The 11,261-nt window shown below is 39.6% G+C and overlaps 3 pseudogenes; all 3 read right to left on the bottom strand.

The window, feature by feature from the left end:
- Positions 1 to 1,020: 1,020 nt before the first annotated feature.
- LOC104983660 lies at positions 1,021 to 1,685 on the bottom strand (annotated as a pseudogene).
- Positions 1,686 to 2,322: 637 nt separating this feature from the next.
- On the bottom strand, positions 2,323 to 3,239 carry LOC104983659 (annotated as a pseudogene).
- A 4,955-nt stretch (positions 3,240 to 8,194) lies between these two features.
- Positions 8,195 to 11,261, bottom strand: part of LOC104983658 — a 7,021-nt pseudogene continuing 3,954 nt past the window's right edge.

The following is an 11,261-nucleotide window of genomic DNA, read 5'->3' as shown; positions in this document are numbered from 1 at the left end:
GCTTGAATTAAGCAACTAAACACAGACCTAAGAATGTAATGTTAGTGACAAGAATTTGGAATCAAACAATAGCTTCATCATAGTAATCAAATGTTTAATAGGACATTCTTCTGATCAAAAGTTAGATTTTAAATGACAAAAATCCATATTGCTTCATCTTTTTAAACTATGAGAAGGACATGATAGGCTTTAGTCAAAAATTTTTACCTGTTTAAATAAGGATAAAAACAGCAGCCAAAATCCAAACCAAAGAGGAGAATTACGGTGAGTCAACAGATTGAAACACAAATAGTGTTAATTATAGAGCAATACATACTGAGAATTAACCTTCTGATTGATTCATGACACTAGTTGAAGATTCTGAATACATTTTTGTTTTCAAAAGTCCATGCATGTATAAATGTTATTGAAAGTTTTTTGGTAAACGAGGATCCACCAACTTTTATATTCATGGAAAAGTGATGAAGTCTTAATTTTTTCTCATGAAATTATATATTACTTATAAAACAAGTGAAGAGCAATTATATATAGAAAATATCTTAAGAAATCATATTCAACTCTTACAAAGATGTCTCCAAATTAACATGTGCTTATCCAAATATTTATAAGTATTTATGAGTTATCCGATGACTACACTTAGCATAATTTTACATACACTGTGACTAACAGTAATAGGGCAGTGTTAGTATGTTTGCATATGTAGATAAAGGAGGTCTAGTCCTGAGAGTCCATTCATGGATAAGCCATCACTGTGTTAGACTGGACCTCTTAGCATATTTAAGTGTTGCCTGTACACAGTCTATTTTAAACAGGGAATTTATATGCCTGGACATTTATAATAGGAAGTGGTATACACGGGATTATGTCCTGCAGGTTCACTGCCTCAAGTTCGCCTTGATGATTGCTTTGTTTACCACCTCTTTCACATCTTTGTTCCTCAAACTGTAGATCATGGGATTCAGCATGGGAATCACTGTGGTGTAAGACACAGCCACCATCTTCCCCTGCTCCACAGACTCTTCAGCGGGCTTCCTGAGATACATGAAGAGGAGAGTCCCATAAAACATGGTAACAGCTGTCAGGTGGGACCCACACGTGGGTGTATTCTTTAATGTGGACCCCTCCACAGGCAATCTTTGTAAGAGGATGGTCAGCACAATAGAAGTGGTTGATTTCAAAGTTTCCATAGAAATACAGGCTATATGTCCACAATGTGCAAATTAGGGTATCAGAGAACCCATAGATGTATGGCACAGAGATGAAACTAGCACAGACAGTCCTGGACATTTTACTGCCATAAAGCAGACGGTTGTAGATGGCCATGTAGCAATCAAAGGCCATCATAGCCAAGATATATACTTCCACGTGGACAAGGGCTCTGAAGAAGTAACACTGCACCAAGCATCCCACATAGGAAATGGTTTTTTCTCTGATAGTAAGTTTTCCAGCATCTTCAGAGTGACATTGAAAGAGAACCACACATCCACAAAAGACAAGTGACTCAAGAAAAAGTACATGAAGCTCTGAAGCTGGAGGCTGATGCTGATCAAAATAATCATGCCAATGTTCCCTATCAGAGTAATCATGTAAACTACTAGAAACACCACAAAAAAGAGAACTTGAAGCTCCTGATGACTGGTCAATCCCAGAAGAACAAATTCTGTCACATCTGTGAAATTTGGCATTGCCTTGACTTAGACCAGTCTGCATTGCCTATGAACAAATTAAAAGAAATGAATGGATTTGTTTTATTCTTGAAAATTTTGAGTCATGTTTATCAGTATTCTGCTGCTGCTGCTAAGTTGCTTCAGTCATGTCCAACTCTGTGCTACCCCAGAGACGGCAGCCTACCAGGCTCCCCCGTCCCTGGGATTCTCCAGACAAGAAAACTGGAGTGGGTTGCCATTTCCTTCTCCAATGCATGAAAGTGAAAAGTGAACTGGAAGTCGCTCAGTCGTGTCCGACTCTTAGCAACCCCATGGACTGCAGCCTACCAGGCTCCTCTGTCCATGGGATTTTCCAGGCAAGAGTACTGGAGTGGGTTGCCATTGCCTTATCCATATCCCTCTGAGTACTGCCAATAGAATTTTCTGTCCTTTATCAATTTTATAGAGCAATAATAATGCTGTCTAGTCTTGTATTTTAATTTCTGTGCAGTATTCATTTTAACTAAACTAAGGCAACACAAGCTAATAATTTGACAAATTCTTGTAAATATAATAGGCCAATTACAAAAGACAAAAAAAATGACTTAATTTAAAATGTTCAATAAATGCTCATAGAATACAGATATGTTAAATACCTGTGACCAAAATGTTTACCCTATTTAGTGAACAATTTCCTTTGAATTACTTTCCTTGATGCTCTTTTAACATCTTTGTTCTGAAGGCTGTAGATCAAAGGATTTAGCATAGGACTCACAAACATATAAAAAACAGCTACAATTTTTCCCTGTTCTACAGATGTCTCAGAAAGAGGTCTCAGATGCATGCAGAACAGTGTCCATAAAATATACTGACAGCCGTCAGGTGAGACCCACAGGTAGAAAAGGCCTTGTGCCTCCCTTCTGCAGAGTGGAAATGCAGAATGGTTGTGAAAATGAAAATGTAGGAGATGAGAATGATGGTGAGAGAACACGTGAGGTTGAAATCAGCCACCACAAACATGGCAGTCTCTTTGACATAAATATCTGAGCAGGCCACTACTAGGAGAGGTGGGTATGACAGTAAAAGTGTTTGATTTCATTGGGTTCACAGAAGGAGAGACAGGGCATAAGAACGGTCTGGGCAAGACCATTTGCAAAGCTGTAAGTATATGGAGCAGCAACGAGAGAGAGGCAGACATCTCAGGACATCTTGCAGATGGCCACATAGTGACCAGAAGCCAACACTGCCAAAATATAATAATCTGTGATCACCAGGGCAATGAAAAAGTGAAATTGTATGATGCAACCAAGGAAAGAAATATTTTTTTCTCTTTGAAAAGATATTGACCAGCATCTGAGGAGCAACAGTGGTGGCATGACAGAGATATACAAAGGAGAGGTGGCTGAGGAAGAAGTACATTGGAGTCTGAAGCTTTGAGTCAGTTCTGATTAACAAAATCATGCTCACATTGGCAATGACTGTGATCAGGTAGATGACTAGGAAGACCATGAAAAAAACAGGCTGCAAATCAGTTCAATCTGTCAGTCCCAGGAAGATAAACTGAGTCACCTCTGTATAGTTTTTCTTTAACATCATGTTGCTCAACTTCCAACAATGGCTAAAGTAATGGAAATAAAATTCATTTGTGTTTTATCATTTTTCCATTTCCTACATCATGTCATCTAATACTTATTCCTTTTTCCAGACTTGCAAATACATGTGAAATAAAGAAATAACCTCAGTTCAGTTCAGTCGCTCAGTTGTGTCCGACTCTTTGTGACCCCATGAATCGCAGCACACCAAGCCTCTCTGTCCATCACCATCTCCCAGAGTTCACACAAACTCACGTCCATCGAGTCAGTGATGCCATCCAGCCATCTCATCCTCTGTTGTCCCCTTCTCCTCCTGCCCCCAATCCCTCCCAGCATCAGAGTCTTTACCAATGAGTCAACTCTTCGCATGATGTGGCCAAAGTACTGGAGTTTCAGCTTTAGCATCATTCCTTCCAAAGAAATCCCAGGGCTGACCTGCTTTAGAATGGACTGGTTGGATTCCGATGCAGTCCAAGGTACTCTCAAGAGTCTTCTCCAACACCACAGTTCAAAAGCATCAATTATTTGGCACTCAGCTTTCCTCACAGTCCAACTCTCACATCCATGCATGACCACTGAAAAAACCATAGCCTTGATTAGACGGACCTTTGCAAAGTAATGTCTCTGCTTTTAAATATGCTATCTAGGTTGGTCATAACTTTTCTTCCAAGGAGTAAGCATCTTTTAATTTCATGGCTACAATCACCATCTGCAGTGATTTTGGAGCCCCCAAAAATAAAATCTGACATTGTTTCCACCATTTCCCCATCTATTTGACATGAAGTGATGGGACCAGATGCCATGATCTTTGTTTTCTGAATGTTGAGCTGTAAGCCAACTTTTTCCCTCTCCACTTTCACTTTCATCAAGAGGCTTTTTCGTTCCTCTTCACTTTCTGCCATAAGGGTGGTGTCATCTGCGTATCTGAGCTTATTGATATTTCTCCCAGCAATCTTGATTCCAGAAAACCACTAGACCATTCAGGTATGACCTAAGTCAAATTCCTTATGATTATACAGTGGAAGTGAGAAATACATTTAAGGGAATAGATCTGATAGACAGAATGCCTATGAACTATGGACGGAGGTTTGTGACATTGTACAGGAGACAGGGATCAAGACCATCCCCATGGAAAAGAAATGCAAAAAAGTAAAATGGCTGTCTGGGGAGGCCTTACAAATAGCTGTGAAAAGAAGAGAAGTGAAAAGCAAAGGAGAAAAGGAAAGATATAAGCATCTGAATGCAGAGTTTCAAAGAATGGCAAGAAGAGATAAGAAAGCCTTCTGCAGCGATCAATGCAAAGAAATAGAGTAAAACAATAGAATGGGAAAGACTGGAGATCTCTTCAAGAAAATTAGAGATACCAAGGGAACATTTCATGGAAAGATAGGCTCGATAAAAGACAGAAATGGTATGGACCTAAAAGAAGCAGAAGATATTAAGAAGAGGTGGCAAGAATACACAGAAGAACTGTACAAAAAAAATCTTCATGACACAGATAATCACGATGGTATGATCACTTACCTAGAGCCAGACATCCTGGAATGTGAAGTCAAGTGGGCCTTAGAAAGCATCACTACGAACAAAGCTAGTGGAGGTGATGGAACTCCAGTTGAGCTATTTCAAATCCTGAAAGATGCTGCTTTCAAAGTGCTGCACTCAATGTGCCAGCAACTGGAAAAGGTCAGTTTTCATTCCAATCCCAAAGAAAGGCAATGCCAAAGAATGCTCAAACTACCACACAATTGCACTCATCTCACACGCTAGTAAAGTAATGATCAAAACTCTCCAACCCAGGCTTCAGCATTACGTGAACCGTGGACTTCCAGATGTTCAAGCTCATTTTAGAAAAGGCAGAAGAACAAGAGATCAAATTGCCAACATCTGCTGGATCATCGAAAAAGCAAGAGAGTTCCAGAAACAAACATCTATTTCTGCTTTATTGACTATGCCAAAGCCTTTGACTGTGTGAATCACAATAAACTGTGGAAAATTCTGAAAGAGATGGGAATACCAGATCACTTGACCTGCCTCTTGAGAAACCTATATGCAGGTCAAGAAGCAACAGTTAGAACTGGACATGGAACAACAGACTGGTTCCAAATAGGAAAAGGAGGACGTCAAGGCTGTATATTGTCACCCTGCTTATTTAACTTATATACAGAGTACATCTTGAGAAATGCTGGGCTGGAGGAAGCACAGGCTGGAATCAAGATTGCTGGGAGAAATATCAATAACCTCAGATATGCAGATGACACCACCCTTATGGCAGAAAGTGAAGAGGAACTCAAAAGCCTCTTGATGAAAGTGAAAGTGGAAAGGGAAAAAGTTGGCTTACAGCTCAACATTCAGAAAATTAAGATCATGCCATCTGGTCCCATCACTTCATGGGAAATAGATGGGGAAACAGTGGAAACAGTGTCAGACTTTATATTTTGGGGGGCTCCAAAATCACTGCAGATGGTCACTGCAGCCATGAAATTTAAAGATGCTTACTCATTGGAAGAAAAGTTATGACCAACATAGATAGCATATTTAAAAGCAGAGACATTACTTTGCCAACAAAGGTCTGTCTAGTCAGGGCTATGGTTTTTCCAGTGGTCATGCATGGATGTGAGAGTTGGACTGTGAAGAAAGCTGAGTGCCAAAGAATTGATGCTTTTGAACTGTGGTATTGGAGAAGACTCTTGAGAGTCCCTTGGACTGCAAGGAGATCCAATCAGTCCATTCTAAAGGAGATCAGGCCTGGGATTTCTTTGGAAGGAATGATGCTAAAGCTGAAACTCCAGTACTTTGGCCACCTCATGCGAAGAGTTGACTCATTGGAAAGACTCTTTTGCTAGGAGGGATTGGAGGTAGGAGGAGAAGGGGATGACAGAGGATGAGATGGCTAGATAGTATCACTGACTCGATGGACGTGAGTCTCAGTGAACTCTGGGAGTTGGTGATGGACAGGGAGGCCTGGTGTGCTGCGATTCATGGGGTCACAAAGAGTCGGACATGACTGAGCGACTGAACTGAACTGAAAAACAGTAAAAAGTGCTGCTGAGGATTTATGATTATCATAAGCAATTTTTAGATCTTTAAATATCAGAGATGGGATAGAAACTATAAGTGATATGAGGAATAATACTAGTTTATTACTTTTTTTTCCTTTCTTTTTTTTTCTTTTTTTTTTTAACTTTACAATATTGTATTGATTTTGCCATATATCAACATGAATCCGCCATAGGTATACACGTGTTCCCCATCCTGAACCCTCCTCCCTCCTCCCTCCCTGTACCATTGTTCTGGGTTGTCCCAGTGCACCAGCCCCAAGCATCCAGTATCGTTCATCATGCCTGGACTGGCGACTCATTTCATGTATATTATACATGTTTCAATGCCATTCTCCCAAATCATCCCACCCTCTCCCTCTCCCACAGAGTCCAAAAGACTGTTCTATACATCAGTGTCTCTTTTGCTGTCTCATATACAGGGTTTGTTACCGTCTTTCTAAATTCCATATATATGCATTAGTATAGTGTATTGGTGTTTTTCTTTCTGGCTTACTTCACTCTGTATAATAGGCTCCAGTTTCATCCACCTCATTAGAACCGATTCAAATGTATTTTTTTAATGGCTGAGTAATACTCCATTGTGTATATGTACCACAGCTTTTTTATCCATTCATCTGCTGATGGACATCTAGGTTGCTTCCATGTCCTGGCTGATGAACAGTGCTGCGATGAACATTGGGGTACACGCGTCTCTTTCAATTCTGGTTTCCTCGGTGTGTATGCCCAGCAGTGGGATTGCTGGGTCATAAGGCAGTTCTCAGTTTAATATTTAAAGAATCATGAAAAGAAAGAGAAAAATCCACACACTTCTGTCTCATGTTTTATGTATGAAATAATAAACACGTGTGAGGATACTGAAGATCTTAAAAAAGCAGAGAAATCAACTAACTTGGCCAAATAGAACCATATTCTGCTCAACTGCCATCTCTTCTGAGATTTTTCCAGCACCATAAGATTCCCCAACTTGCGCACCTCAGGAGGAGATGCCAAAGGTGAGCAGTGGGGTCCATGACATGGAGATGTGTGAAAATCCTAAAGAAAAGTGTGGTTGTATGAATGCTTACTGATGATTAGTTATGCATAGTCAAGTGCTCATTACAATATTTTCTACTTCTGACTGTGAGGAGTTCATAATAATAAAAAAAAAAAAATAGTAAAAACACAGTATCAGTTTTAAAGTGGAAAGCATATTGGTAAAACAACAAACAAAAGTCAAAATAAATAAGTTTTTAAAAAACCTAAAGGAAATTTGGGATTTCTCTCAAAAGTTTTATGAATGAGGATTCCATTACACTAATACTAATATCTACATATATTTCTTAGAATAATAACTTAAGATACCCAATGATCTTAACTGATATATAAGGTAAACAAAGGAAAAACCAACCAAAAGAATCAAAGAAAGGAAAACATTTCTTCCTGATATGGTTGACAGGTTTTGATAAATAGTTTGCAAATTATTAAGCCCTCCAAATCAAACAAATTGTCATTTGGTAAATCTGTCTTTCATAAATTTCTACCATTATGAGTACTATGGGTAGAATTATCTGACATATATTAATTTTACAGAGCAATAGCAATGCTTTATGAATTTCAGCATGGTAGGTGGTGATGGTTTAGTCACTAAGTCCTGTCAAACTCTTGAGACCCCATGGACTGTAGCCTGCCAGGCTCCTCTGTCCATGTGATTCTCCAGGCAACAACACTGGAGTGGGTTGCCATTTCTTTATCCATTCAAGGTTGTAGTCATTTTAATACAGTAAATTAACACAAGCTAATGACTGGAAACATTCTTTCCAGTCTCATAGGTGAATTATAAAAGACAAAGACAAGTCAATCAGAAAAAGTGACTTATTATTTGAAAATTTTCTCTAATTGGTCAAAGAATACAATTATATTACATACCTCTGACTAAATGTGTACCTGATTTGACAAATAATTTCTCCTGAAACACTTTCCTTATTGCTCTTTTAACATCTTTGTTCTGAAGGCTGTAGATCAAAGGGTTTAGCATAGGACTCACAAAGACATAAAAAACAGCTGAATTTTTGGTCTGTTCTACAGATGCCTCAGAAGGCGGCCTCAGATACATCCAGAACAGTGTCCCATAAAACATAGTGACAACTGTCAGATGAGACACACAAGTAGAGACGGACTTGCACCTCCCTTCTGGAGAACGACCTTGCAGAATGGCTGTAAAGATGACAATGTAGGAGATGAGGATGATGGTGAGAGCAAACATGAGGTTGGAACCAGCCACCACAAGCGTGGCAGTTTCATTGACATAAGTATCTGAGCAGGCCAGGACTAGGAAAGGTGGGTCCATACAGTAAAAGTGGTTGATTTCATTGTGTCCACAGTAGGAGATCAGGATGGTCTGGGTAAGACCATTTGCAAAGCTGTAAGTATAAGTAGCAGCAATGAGAGAGAGGCAGACACCTCAGGACATTTTGCTGCCATATAACAAGGGTTTTTAGTTGGCCATGTAGCAGTCATAAGCCATTGCTTTGAGCCTATAGCTATCTGTGAGCCCCAAGAAAATGGAAAAGTCAAATTGTATAAAGCAACCAAGGAAGGAAATGGTTTTTTTCTTAGATGAGAGATTAACCAGCATCTGAGGAGTGACATTCGTGGTACAACAGAGATCTACAAAGGAGAGGTGGCTGAGGAAGAAGTACATTGGAGTGTGAAACTTTGAGTCAGTTTGATTAACAAAATCATGCTCACATTGCCGATGACTGTGATCTGATAGATGACTAGTGAGCGAGTGAGTGAGTGAAGTCGCTCAGTCGTGTCCAACTCTTTGCGACCCCATGGACTATCAGGCTCCTCTGTCCACGGGATTTTCCAGGCAAGAGTACTGGAGTGAGCTGCCATTTCCTTCTCCAGGGTATCTTCCCAACCCAGGGATCGAACCTAGGAAGACCACAAAAAGGACAGGCTGCAACTCAGCTTGATCTGTCAGTCCCAGGAGGATAAATTCAGTCACGTCTGTGTAGTTTTCCTTTAACTTTGTGTTTGCTCAGCTTCCAATGATTTTGAAAAGAAAGGAAATAAAAATTAATTGGTCTTTTGTCTTTTTTCCATTACTCACATGGTGTCATCTGATGCTTACCTCTCTCAAACTTCTAAATACATGTCATATAAATGGTTGATTCATGTCAATGTATGGCAAAAACCAGTACAATATTGTAAAGTAATTAGTCTCCAATTAAAATAAGTAAATTAATTTCTTTTAAAGTAACCTAAGAGACATCTCTGGGAATCCAGTGGTGCTACAATGCAAGGGGTGAGAGTTTGATCTCCAGATAGGAAGCTAAGATCCCACATGCCTCATTGACATATTCTATATATAGAACAGAAGCCATATTATCAGAAATTCAGTAAGTACTTTAAAAATTGTCCACATAGAAAAATTCTTTTAAAAAAGCACAGAAATATCCTAGTAAACATGTATTTGATGTTTTCAATAGTTAACTTAATGTAGAGTTCCTTTACATAAAATTAGTTATATTTTCCAATGCTTTTGCACAAGTCTTTCCTATATGAAAATCTTTTATCTTTTCTCCAATTCATTCTCATAAATTGGTCACTGACATTTCCTCTTAAACATTGCTTTTCTTTGAAATTTTGATGTTTGTTTTCAGTATAATTTTGGTGCAGTGTCTAAAAAATCAGTCAATAAAGCTCAAGCATTTTCTGAGCTGAATGGACTTAAGGAAGTAGAACAGATACATACTTACAGAAAGAGTGTCTGTCTATCTGCCACTCTAACCTCAGGGACATTTTAAGTTAATCCCTCACATCACAACATAAAGTGATGCCTGTTCACTTCATCCATTCTTGCCTGCCTAAGGTAGCCCTCACATCACCAAAACTTGTTTCACTTTTAGACATCTCAGGATATCCTTCAGTTCAGTTCAGTCACTCAGTCATGTACAACTCTTTGCAAACCCATGAATCGCAGCACGCCAGGCCTCCCTGTCCATCACCAACTCCCGGAGTTCACTCAGAATCATGTCCATCAAGTCACTGATGCCATCCAGCCATCTCATCCTCTGTCATCCCCTTCTCCTCCTGTCCCCATTCGCTCCCAGCATCAGAGTCTTTTCCAATGAGTCAACTCTTCACATGAGGTGATCAAAGTACTGGAGTTTCAGCTTTAGCATCATTCCTTCCAAAGAAATCCCAGGGCTGATCTCCTTTAGAATGGACTGGTTGGATCTCCTTGCAGTCCAAGGGACTCCCAAGAGTCTTCTCCAACAACACATTTCAAAAGCATCAATTCTTTGGCACTCAGCCTTCTTCACAGTCCAACTCTCACATCCATACATGACCACAGGAAAAGGCTTGACTAGACCGACCTTTGTTGGCAAAGTAACGTCTCTGATTTTCAATATGCTATCCAGGTTGGTCATAACTTTCCTTCCAAGGAGTAAGTGTCTTTTGATTTCATGGCTGCAGTCATCATCTGCAGTGATTTTGGAGCCCAAAAAAATAAAGTCTGACACTGTTTCCACTGTTTCCCCATCTATTTCCCATAAAGTGATGGGACCAGATACCATGATCTTCGTTTTCTGAATGTTGAGCTGTAAGCCAACTTTTTCACTCTCCACTTTCACTTTCATCAAGAGGCTTTTTCGTTCCTCTTCACTTTCTGCCATAAGGGTGGTGTCATCTGCATATCTGAGGTTATTGATATGTCTCCTGGCAATCTTGATTCCAGCTTGTGCTTCTTCTAGTCCAGCATTTCTCATGATATACTCTGCATATAAGTTAAATAAGCAGGGTGACAATATACAGCCTTGACGTCCTCCTTTTCCTATTTGGATCCAGTCTGTTGTTCCATGTCCAGTTCTAACTGTTGCTTCCTGACCTGCATATAGGTTTCTCAAGAAGCAGGTCAGGTGGTCTGGTATTCCCATCTCTTTCAGAATTTTCCACAGTTGATTGTGATCCACACA

Source organism: Bison bison, unplaced genomic scaffold (genome assembly GCF_000754665.1).
Source record: "Bison bison bison isolate TAMUID 2011002044 unplaced genomic scaffold, Bison_UMD1.0 scf7180017863077, whole genome shotgun sequence".
Lineage (NCBI taxonomy): Eukaryota > Metazoa > Chordata > Mammalia > Artiodactyla > Bovidae > Bison > Bison bison.
Note: the sequence above shows the minus strand (reverse complement) of the source record. Positions and strands in the feature narration are given on the sequence as shown.